Below are 10,641 nucleotides of genomic sequence, written 5' to 3'. Positions count from 1 at the left end.
GCTGGGGTAGGCCGAGAGGAGATCGTGACCCAGGCGGGGTGGCGGTAGGGTCTGGGGGGGGCGGGGACAGCTGAGGAAGGCCGAGGAGGGGCGGGACGGGTAGGCAGCGCTGTGTTGGGGCTTCCCACCAGCCGGGCTCCCGCGCTCGCCTAGCAAGGTAGGGAGGCAGGCCTCCTCCGGGCGCAGAGGACAGGGTCGAGGAGGCGGGCCCGGGGGCGGAGCTACCGGGCTGAATTAGGGAGGCCATAACGGAGAGGGGCGGGGCAAGAGACGGGCCCACCCCCCGCTGGGCGGCTGCACCGGAGGCCTGGTGGGCGGAGCCGGATCTGGCCCGGGGCCGACTACATTCCCGCGGGGCCCGGGAGCAGGGCAGGGGGCGTGCCCGGGGCGTGTCCTCCAGGAGGGCGGGGCCTGGCCCCGCCGCAGCCATCCCCGACGGCCGCCGGGAGGGGGACCGCAGAGAGACTGAGTCCAGGGCTGCGCAGTCGGACGGCGAGGGGCTTGCGGCTTGCAGCGCCGAGCAGAAAGCAAAGCCAGCCGGTGAGAAGGGGCAGGGGGGAGGCCGGCCGGACAAACAATAGCAAAGTTAGTTTTCGTTCCCACTTCCAGAGCCCGCTCGGGCAGCTTTCTCGGAACAAGTGACAGATAGGGCTACGGAGGCAGCTGGTGGGTGAAAGGGAGCATAAAGTCTCCGAGTCCTGACCCCCCAGTACTCCAGCTCCGCCACGTACCCGCAGTGTGGCCCCGGGTCCGACCCCCCACCCGGGTCGGGACTTAACGGGCTCAGTAAACCGAGGAGGTTGAACCAGGTGCTCCTTGTTGCCCTTTCTCACAAAAACCCTGGAAGGTGCGGGCTGGCAGATGAGAGCAGCCTGCAGTTCGGCGAAGGGTGTTCACAACGCTGCCCAACTGCGGTTTCTCTCCCTGCCGAGCAGCACGGAGCCAGGTGAACTCTCCTGGAGCGTTAGGCGAATTACTTTAGAGATCACACGAGTTCTTCGCATGGCCCTTGAGCCCACAAGCCCTGGGAAGCAGCCTAAATCAGGGAAATTTCAGTCTCCCCTTCCCCCCAGCGCTGAGATCCCAGTAAGCTTCAGACCAGAACCTCGGTGGGGCTTTTGTCACCCTCCTGGGGCATTTCCAGGTGAGCTGGCCTGGGAGGCCCTGGTTGGAAACCAGGGGACAAGTTCTTACCAGGGTGAGTGGGGAAAAGAAGGGAAAGCCCCACCAAACTGTGGGCCCAGAGTCAAGCCCCCGGCCCAGGGCTCTTGCTGCTGCATGCTCAAGGTTAGCTCTTGGATTTCTGTTCCTGGCGGTAGTAGATCTGTGCCATGGCTGTGGTAGCTGGGCAGTCTAGTTCAGTGGTCAAGATCTTAGGCCCTGGGACCAAACTGGCTAGGATTCCATTCTCCTCCAAGCTTCAGTTTCCTCATCTGTAAAATGTGAGTAACGACAGTACCCAACGGCAGCAGCAAAGACTAAATAGAATAATGTATACACAGTGTTTAGCAAGGCACCAGGCACCCAGCGAGGCCTCACTATATGACAGCTGCCCTGATGCAGATGGGCAGGTGATGATGGGCTGGCTTCCTGCCTAGGAACGAGCCTGGTTTTGGAGGGCCGGATCCTGGCTGCAGCCCCTCCTGACCTTGTGAGAGCCAGAAATTGCCACCCTTTCATGCGGATGAAAGGGTCCGCATCACTTTGTCCATTTCAGGTTTGGGGAGTGTGTCATCTGGACCAAAGAGTGGCTGAGTTTTCTGCAATAGTGCTTGAGGTTGGTGGTTGTCCAATTCAATAAAGCCCAAAATGTTTACTGAGCACCTACTATATATTAGATGGAGCTAGGAGATACAGAGGTGACCTAGCCAGACCTGGGCTCTGCCCTCATTTTGAGTTGCTGACAATGAGGGCTTCCCCACCCCCACCATGCTCCTGCTGGGGAAGATAACTCACATCCAGGGCTTGGTGCCAGATGAGGTTTCATGAGTCTGTTGCTCTAGTGTTTGGAATCCAGCTGTTCCATTGCATACTTGGCTTGGGGTGAGAGTGAGGGTTAGTGTGTTACCTGTTGCTTTTTTTTTTTTTTAAGATTTTTTTGAAGTTTATTTTATTCATTTTGAGAGAGAGCAGGGGAGGGACAGAGAGGGAGAATCCCAAGCAGGCTCCGCGCTGTTAGGCGGAGCCCAGAGCGGGGCTCCAACTCACAAACCTCGAGATCATGACCTGAGCTGAAATCAAAGAGTCAGATGCTTAACCCACTGAGCCACCCGGGCGTCCCATAAACTGTTTGATCAAGGCTGGGCACCGAAGGAGACTGGGGGTGCTGCATGTCGACTCCCTGAATGTCCTGGGGAGATGAGCCCTACACTTTGGAAGCAGCTAGAAAGTAGTATGGGACGGAGGCTGATTGAAGGCTGCACTGCATGGAGGAGACAGTGTCTGTGTCTATGGGAGGGGAGGGTGCTTAGAAGCAGCGAGACAATGGAGAAACCAGAGCAGAGGGAGAGGGGCTTCCTGGAGTTGCTGACACTTGAGCAACATTTTTCTGCCTGGGCTCCCAAGTCCTGGGTTGGATCGACTTGGGGCCACAGACTCCCCTGTCCAAGCATGTGAATGGCATAAGATTAGAGTGTGGTGTGGTGGGAGGAAGAGGGTCAGTAGGTGGAGCCCATGGGGGAGGAGAAGACGTTCGTCTCAAACAGAACTTAGTAAGCAAATACTGGAAAGCCTTCCCCACTACCCCACCAGCTCACATGACGAATGATGAAGGATGACACATTGCCCCCATCCTTAGTTGTTTACGGTCTGGGAAGGGACACCAGTGACTCTGATAAGAGATAAATGAAGAAAGTATTACTGGGAACTTTCATGGAGGAGGTGGAGTTTTGGGTGGGTCTTCAGGATTGGGAAGGTTTCAGCAGCGCCAGTGAAAGTTTTGGGCAGAGGAAAATACCTTGGCAAAGTCCAGGAGGTCAGTGGGTTGAGGGAATTTTTAAGAAATCGCTGCGTTGATCAGTCTGGCTGAAGAATTGGAATCGTGCGGGGATGTGAAGGGGGGGGTGGTAGGTTGGGTCAACTCACGGAAGGCCTTCAATGCCAAGGTGAAATGTTTAGATCTGATTTGTAGAAGGTGAGAGCCACTGAAGGTTTTTTAGCCAGGGAGTGACATAATCAGAGGGGCTCTTCAGGAAAGGCAGCCTTGCTTGATGTGCTGGGGTGAGGGACCCCAGGAGTCAAGGGAGAATGATCTGATGGCTGTGGTGATGGGGAAGGAGCCGGGCGTGAAAGAAGGGGCACCGTCAAAGGGGTGGGAGGGAAGCCAGGGTCACGTGGGAAGAGGAGAAAGGGTCCCTATGGATGCCCTGTTTTGCTTGGTTTCCCCGTCCAGCCTAGACCCTGGTGCACAGCAGGGGCTCAGAGGTGCTGGGGAGGGTGATAACATGCTACAGAGTGATAGGGAGGGAGCCGCCCAGGGAGGCCCTGTGCTTGCCCACGGGGGAGGCATCTGGGCCAAGTGGTAGGAGCTTGCACCCATCAGCGGTGGGTGTGAGAGCAAGGTCGATGGGAAGAAGTGCCCGTGGCTCTCCCCCTCCTAGCTGCAGTCCAGGAGGGCTGGGGTGAGAGGTTAGCCAGTGGGGACACATTTCCCGCGTGTGTGTGTGGGGGGGGGGCGCTGAATTTTGGTTGGCTCTTGTGAAGTTTCTGCAATATGAGGCAGTCCCCTCTCTCGAAGTTTCAGACAGACGTGTGAGCCACCGCCTGGAAGCTCCCCCACCTCCTCCTCACTCTTCCCCACCCTGGGGACCCAACCCCAGTCCACCTGAAGACTGGAGCCAAGCCCTGAGCATTCTTTTGGATTTGGAGCATCTGGGCCCAGCTGGCACCCCTGGGTTTTGGCTTGGCCTTGACCCCTGGCTCCAAACCGTTATACCCACTTCCTCCACCGCATGAGAAGCTCCGAGGGGGCGGTTATGACTTAATCAAGAGCATCAAACAGTCGGGAGTTGGCTCCGTGAAAGGTGGGAGGGAGGGAAGAGCCTGGGCCCCTCCGTGGGACAGGATGGGGCCAGGGCTGGGGCTGGGGGGGGGGGGGGGTCTGTTTAATCTCAGCAGGAACTGCCCTGCCCACCAGCTTCCCCTCCTCTAAGCCTGGATGTGAGGAGCCAGGAGGGAAGCCCAGAGGTAAACACGGCCTGCAGTGTGGTGTGCGTTGCTTTCCTCCTGCCCTTGTCCCCCGATGCTGCCTGCGAGGTGGCCAACCACAGGCTCGGGGCCTATGTCACAGACCCAGTTGCTGTCTGGGGGCTGGCGGGTTCCTGACTCACACCTGGGGTTCCCCCTACACTATGGTTTTCCTGTCAGTGCTGATTCACTCTGTGCTGACTTGGAGACACAGCTGAGGAGAGGGAAGAGGCCCGTATTCTGGTTCTTAGATTTTGTGCCAGCTCCTTTGGTTACCGGCTGCGTGACCTCTGATAAGTTCTTTCTCTCTCTGGGCTTCCTTCCCTTCTGTGCTGGTGACCCATCCTTTACTTGGCTTTTAGGAAGTTCTGTAGGCTGGGATCTGTGTTTGTAAAGTAGGGCACATGTGAGCACATGCACACACGCACCCCCCCCCCCCGCCCCTGTCTCCATATAGCGTGGAACTGGGAGACGGCTCTCACACATGCAAGAGTTGGGCCCACCTCTCTCCCTTGCTTCCCCCACCGGAAGCAACTTTCCTACCTTCTGTCTGTCTGCAGATTAGGGAGATAGTAGAACAGGGTGGCCAAAAGCTGGACTTTGGAGCTAGAGTCTTGGCTCTGCCCCTTGCTGGCTTTGTGACCCTTTCTGAGTCTCAGTTTCTGAATCTGTGAATTGGGTAATGGTAATGACCTCATAGCATGAAATGAGGCCAAAAGCATGCGCCTCCCCAGTGGCACTCTAAGCTTTCTGAGGGTAAACAGGTCCGAAGATGGGGGGCAGATTTTCTCCAAGCCCTTCCTTTCCCTACACCCCCCGCCCCCCACCACCCCGTGCTTGTCTACACTGAGTACTTTCCTCTTCATGTTATTTTGTGGAATCTGGAGTGTCTCTGTGAACTCTCCCAGGAAGGGACCGCCCTGTCCATCTCTGTATCCTTGACTCCTGGCACAAGGCCTGGCACACAGCAGGCTGTCAGGAAGTGATGGTTGAATGAATAAGTAAGTGATTCTCCTTGGGGTGGCCCAGCAGGACCCAGCTCGGTGCCAGATCCTTGGTGGCTGCCTGGCAAAGGTGGAGCCCGGAAGCAGGGTTTGGATGCCTGCGCAGCCGCCCCCCTGCCCCCGCCCCTCTCGATCCTGGAGCCCGGGTCCAGGGAGGCGAGATCGGCTTGGCTGGCATGGGATGGCTTCAGTCAGGGCTTCAGCTTCCCTTGTGAGGCCTGGCCTTTCCCCTCCTGAGAGGGGAACAGCCCGACTTCCTCCAGCTCCAGTAGTGAAGGGGCCACTTTGGCCCTTAGTGAACCCTGACTCAGCCAGAAAAGGTGCCTTCAAGTCAGCAGTTATTGGGGTAAAATGCTGTTCCCCTGTGAGGGCACGGACTCGGGGCTGGGGGAGGAGAGGGGCCCTCTGGGAGGCCATCCGTGACAGCATCTTTGCAGGCCATGAGCTGTGCAATTCTGGGAGGCACCTCACTCTGGCTTCTTTCCCCACAGGAGGGCTTCTGGCTCTTCTTTGGGTCCTGTGCCTGACTTTCCTTGCTGGGTTGAGGGGTGATCTGTTTCTGGACCTAGGCTTATAGAGCCAATGCAGGAACGTGGACAAAGCGTCAGAGTCTGGGGGTTAGGGAGTCTGGGCTCAGATCCTGGCTTCTCTGTGGAGTTGCAGAACGACTTTGTCCAGGGAGGTGAACTTCCGTGTAGGTTTCCTAATTCTTCAGGCAGTAAGTGCTCCAGAAGCCTGCCTGGGGTAGAGCTGGGCTTGGCGCAAGTTGGGAAGGAACCATAAGCAATGTCACAAACCAAAGTGCCTGAGGATGATTCCTGGCCCTGCCGCTTACCTGCTGGCCATGACCTTGGGCAAGTGTTTAGCCCCTCTGTGCATCGGTTTAAGCATCTACAGTGGGGATCATGATAGTACTCACTTCATAGGGTTGTTGAGAATGATCTGAATTAATGTATGTGAAGCGCTTATGATGTGTGCCCGGCACATAGTAGGTGCTGTATATATATCAGCTCGTTTTGGTAGTGGTGCTATTATCAATAGGAAGCAGGATTTCAATCTTGGGGCGGGGGCAGGAAAGCTTGGCGAATAGCCTGAGTCTGGGGATCAGGAGACCCAGGTTCTGATCCCAGCCCGTCCTCTACCTGCCACGTGACCCTGGGCGAGTTACAGCCCGTCATGGGGTTAACTGTTAACTATTACCCTGCATTTGCTGCATTTGGCTTTCGCGAGTGAGGCACATGCAGAATCATGGTGGGTGCTTGTAGGGTTTTATTCAGAAAGAGGACTCTGGGTGCCCAGCCCATTCTCCTGCACCGGGACAGCTACTGTGGGTGGGTGAGTCCCGGATGCCATCAAGGAGGCACTGCAGACACACAATGCTAGGGCTACACCCCCCACCCCCCGCCCCATCCCATGACTGTACTCAAGGCTGAAAAGTGGATGGAAAAGTACGTTTGAATACTCACATAACAATGGGATTATACAGATCAGGTTACAGACCTTTATTTATTTATTTTTTTTACTTTTCCCCATTTTCTGAATCGTCTGCAACGACTTCCATGTTTTTATGCTCCGGAAAGAAGGAACACACTTATACAATACAGCTATCAAAGAACTTGCTATACATAGTTAAACAAAAATGTATCCGTGAACTTGGGGTCCAATTCAGGTCTTTGTTGTTAATAAATTATATATATGTCATTTTTTTCCCCCCAAAGGGGGTGGGTTTGGTCTGAAGTTGAGTATCAATTTGTCAGGCCTCAGAAGACAGATGGAGTGTTTGTGGAGGGCCCCAGAGCCTGGGAGAGAAGAGTCTGCTCTGCATGGGCGTGTCCTACGACTTCCATGGTGGGCGATACGCTCTGAGTGATGCTTGTTTAGAAAACTTTTCAACAGCCGACACCAGAGGGCTTAATTTCCTCATGTGTAAACTAGGGATGAGAGTAGTAATAGCTAATCAGGGCAGGAGCTTAACACATGTTGAGGTTTTAGAGCGAACCCCGCTTCTCCTGAATTTGGAACCAAATGAAAACAGATGGCAAAGATGGGAGCTCCACACGGAAGTGTCATTACTGAGAAGGCTGGCCGGAAAACGTGGCTTTCGATCTGGGGCCCAGAGGGCCTGCTAACCGTCTGCCCTCGAGCTGGCAGAGTTACCTGTCTGGTCACAGGCAACGCTGGACAGGGGCCAACCTCGCTGCAAGGAGCAGGTGGTAGTACAGAGAGCAACCCAGATGGAAGGCTTCATGCAGGCAGCCTGGCTCTGGGGGAGGCGGGACCCCACAGAGAGCACGCCCAGCGCGTCTCCTAGATGAGCCAATCACATAAGCCACTGTTGGGGTCTGGAAGTAAAGGAGGGGGCAGAGCCAGACCAGAGGTGTTCTCCTGGTAGAGGTCCCTCCACGGAGAAACAAGTGGGGAGGGGAATGTTCGTTCCCCTGATAAGCATAAGGCTCTTTGAATGATGCTGGGTATTCAGTAAGCGCTCACGAAGTGTTCATTTGTCGTTGCTTATAATAATGGTAGCAATGAATAATTATGCTACAGTTGGAAAATCATTTTCCCGCTGTTTCAGGAGAGACGGTTTATCAGAATGTTTTTGCGGTGGGACCTGATGAGATGTCCTGGTGTATAGAGAAAATAGAAACTCCGTGGGGGTGGGGGGGGGATTGATTTGTCTGAGGTCCTTGCAGACGTGAGTGGGTGGCTAGTCCTTGGGTCACTGTGGTTTTGCATAGACAACTCACCTCCCCGACCTCTCTTGAACACATAACGGAGGAGCAGCTGGGGCAGGGAGGGTGTGTCGTCTACTCGCGCTGGGCATTTAGAGGCTCTCGGAAAGATCCTCTGATCTCCTTTGTCTCTGCCTCACACCCGCTCCTGGCACGGTTGAGCAGCAGGCTCCTCGTTTGCCGGGAGACTGTGTAGCTGGTTTTGCAAACCGTGCATCAAATCCCTTGGGGACAAGCTGCAAGCAGGGGGCTTAGGTACGGGGCCAGCTCTTCTTCCCACCATCTGCTCACCTTTGGGCAAGTGTCTCAACCGCTCAGAACTGTGGTTTCCTTATCTGTGAGCTGGGTAACAATAGTGGTGCGTCTACCACGGCTTGCCCTTGGGAGGATTAAATGAGGTAATGGATATGGGTGAAATGCTTAGCGGTGGGCACAGTGCAGAATGCACCCTCAGTAAAAGCCAGAGACTGATGAAGGTGGTTATGAATGAAGGCTGCTCCTGCCACTCCTATCGAGAAATGACAGAGTCCTCCTCCCCGGAGACTGAGATCTCCGATCTGACGTAAAGGAGCTTTCCAGGACTGTTTGGAGCTCTGAGGGCCAAGAGGGCCTCTGGCTTCCATGTGCTTAGTCCTCGATCGGACTGTCTGAGCCCAGCTTTGGCTTGAGGGTTCCTGGCTTAGAGTGGAACGCACAGTTAGGGGCTTGTGCCTGCATTAATGGGATTGTGGTCTTGTGGGCATGTCTGTGGTTCATCGAGTCAATCTACCTGCCCAGTCTAGTGGACAGCATCCAGTCTTTGTTTGCATACCTCAAGGCCGGGAGAACCCACTAACTGTCATCTCTGCACAGATGTGACTTTTAAAACATATGGTATAGAATTTGAACAAACCCAGCCTCCCTTAGATTCCACTCATGGTCCTGATCATGCTCATTGGGATGATGTCCGCCTGGAATGTGGACACTCCCTAGGGGAGACCAAGTCCCCCTTGCAGCAGAAGTGGCCCCAGGCCAGTGGTTCTGGTGTAGGAAGGAGATATTTCTGTCAACTGTTCAAAAAACATCTGTCTCCATCTGAACCAAATGGGCACACACACACACACACACACACACACACACACACACAGGCTTTATAATTATTGAAGACATAATTTTTGTGGAAAAACTTGGAAGTTAGAGAATAGATGCAAAGGAGGCAATAACAACTCAGAAAGCAGCACTGGGGGTAGTTCGGTGTCTACACACACACAATCGGGATTATACCATAGGAACCACGTCCTGTGCCACCACTTTAGGTTAGCAGAGTAGAGGGAGGATTTTTCCATGTTATTCAATATTCTTCCGCAGCCTGTTTCCCCGCTCCATAGCAACACACCCCGTGGATCTACCACGACCCAGTTGAGCATTCTCCTGCTGTTGCACATTTAGGCCATTTTGAATTTTTCATTAGCTTCCACATTGCTATAGTGGCCACTTTGTCCCTCCGTATATCTTGCGCTCAAATCTAATGCTTTCCGCGGAGTGAATTCCTAGAAGTGGTTTTCGAGTCAGGTGGGTTTTAAACTCATGGTCTGAGGACCATAAGCCCTTTCCCCAATATCCACCAGAATGTAACCCCCCCCCCCCCAAACACTTAGCTCCAGCACTACCGGAGAGAGAGGGCACTGTGTCTGTGGGTGCTAGGGAGCAAGTGCATGGAAGGAAGGAGGCTGGTTCTGTGTGTGTGTGTGTGTGTGTGTGTAAGAAACAGAAAGAGAAAGACAGATATGGGGGAGCTTTTCCTCTTCAATCGTAGTCTGACTTTTGACCCTCTTCCTGTCTCCTTTCCAGGAGCCTGTGGTGTCATTAACTAATTATGAGATCTCTTTACTATTTAATGACCTTTCTCCATGGTGACTCGTTCCTTCCCAACAGCCTTCGGGGAGCCAGGGAATGGGAAGAGGAATCTGTGGGAGGATGCTTGTCTGGAGTAGGAGTTGGGTCAGGGAGGGGTCCAGTGGTTCTCAAACTCTGACATGTGGCAGAATCTCCTGGAAGGTTTGTTAAAGCACAGATCATACCCACAAGGTTTTCTGATTCCATTGGTCTGAGTTGCAGCCCGGGAATGTTGCATTGCTAATATGTTGCTAGGAGATACTGGTCTGGGAATTAGAATTTAAGAATCCATGGAGTAGGGGAGGCTGTGTGGTGAGTCCAGCTCCTGGTCCTGCTGACAGTAGGAACCTTGTCCTGTTTAGTAAAGGCTTGTGTGAGGCCTGAACTCACATTCTGCCTGCCGCCACCCCAGTCACCTTTTCCAGTATGTGCTATTTATATATTTATGTGCAGGAGGATAAGATGTTTATCGCCATCCCTGTTTCACAGAAAGGAAAACTGAGGCTCTGACAGGCAACCTAATATGTCCAAGGGTGCCCTGAAAGTCAGCAGGGGCACCAATACAGGAACCCTGTCCTTGTCACCTCTCCCTGCTCCCCTACAACACCCCTCCCCACCCCCTACACTATATCACACACTCTGGGCTTCTCTCCTGCCGATCTGGGGCAGAGCAAGAGGTGCCTTCCCTGAACACTGTGCCTGCCCCAGGGGACCCCAGGTGAGGGGGCTTGGAGGGCAGGTTTCTCCACACTGTCTCTGAGCCAGGGTCTTGCTCTATTTTTTATCCCCCCCGCCCCCCGCAAGCCCCTACCCACTAGCCATTCAGTAACATGATCTTCTTCTAA

The 10,641-nt window shown here is 54.3% G+C and overlaps 1 protein-coding gene across 3 annotated transcripts in view; it reads left to right on the top strand.

Moving 5' to 3' along the window:
* The first annotated feature begins 404 nt into the window (after positions 1 to 404).
* CD82 (CD82 molecule) overlaps positions 405 to 10,641 on the top strand; it is a 51,030-nt gene continuing 40,793 nt past the window's right edge. The window contains exon 1 of one of the 3 annotated variants that reach the window (XM_060606446.2): positions 405 to 540. The gene's annotated coding sequence lies outside the window, so the exon portion shown is untranslated. The remainder of the gene's footprint in view (positions 541 to 10,641) is intronic. The other 2 variants (XM_060606448.3, XM_060606447.3) reach the window with 2 other exon arrangements.

The sequence above is a fragment of the Panthera onca genome, chromosome D1, assembly GCF_046562875.1.
Source record: "Panthera onca isolate mPanOnc1 chromosome D1, mPanOnc1 haplotype 2, whole genome shotgun sequence".
Taxonomy (NCBI): domain Eukaryota; kingdom Metazoa; phylum Chordata; class Mammalia; order Carnivora; family Felidae; genus Panthera; species Panthera onca.
This window is presented reverse-complemented; position numbering and strand designations above follow the sequence as displayed.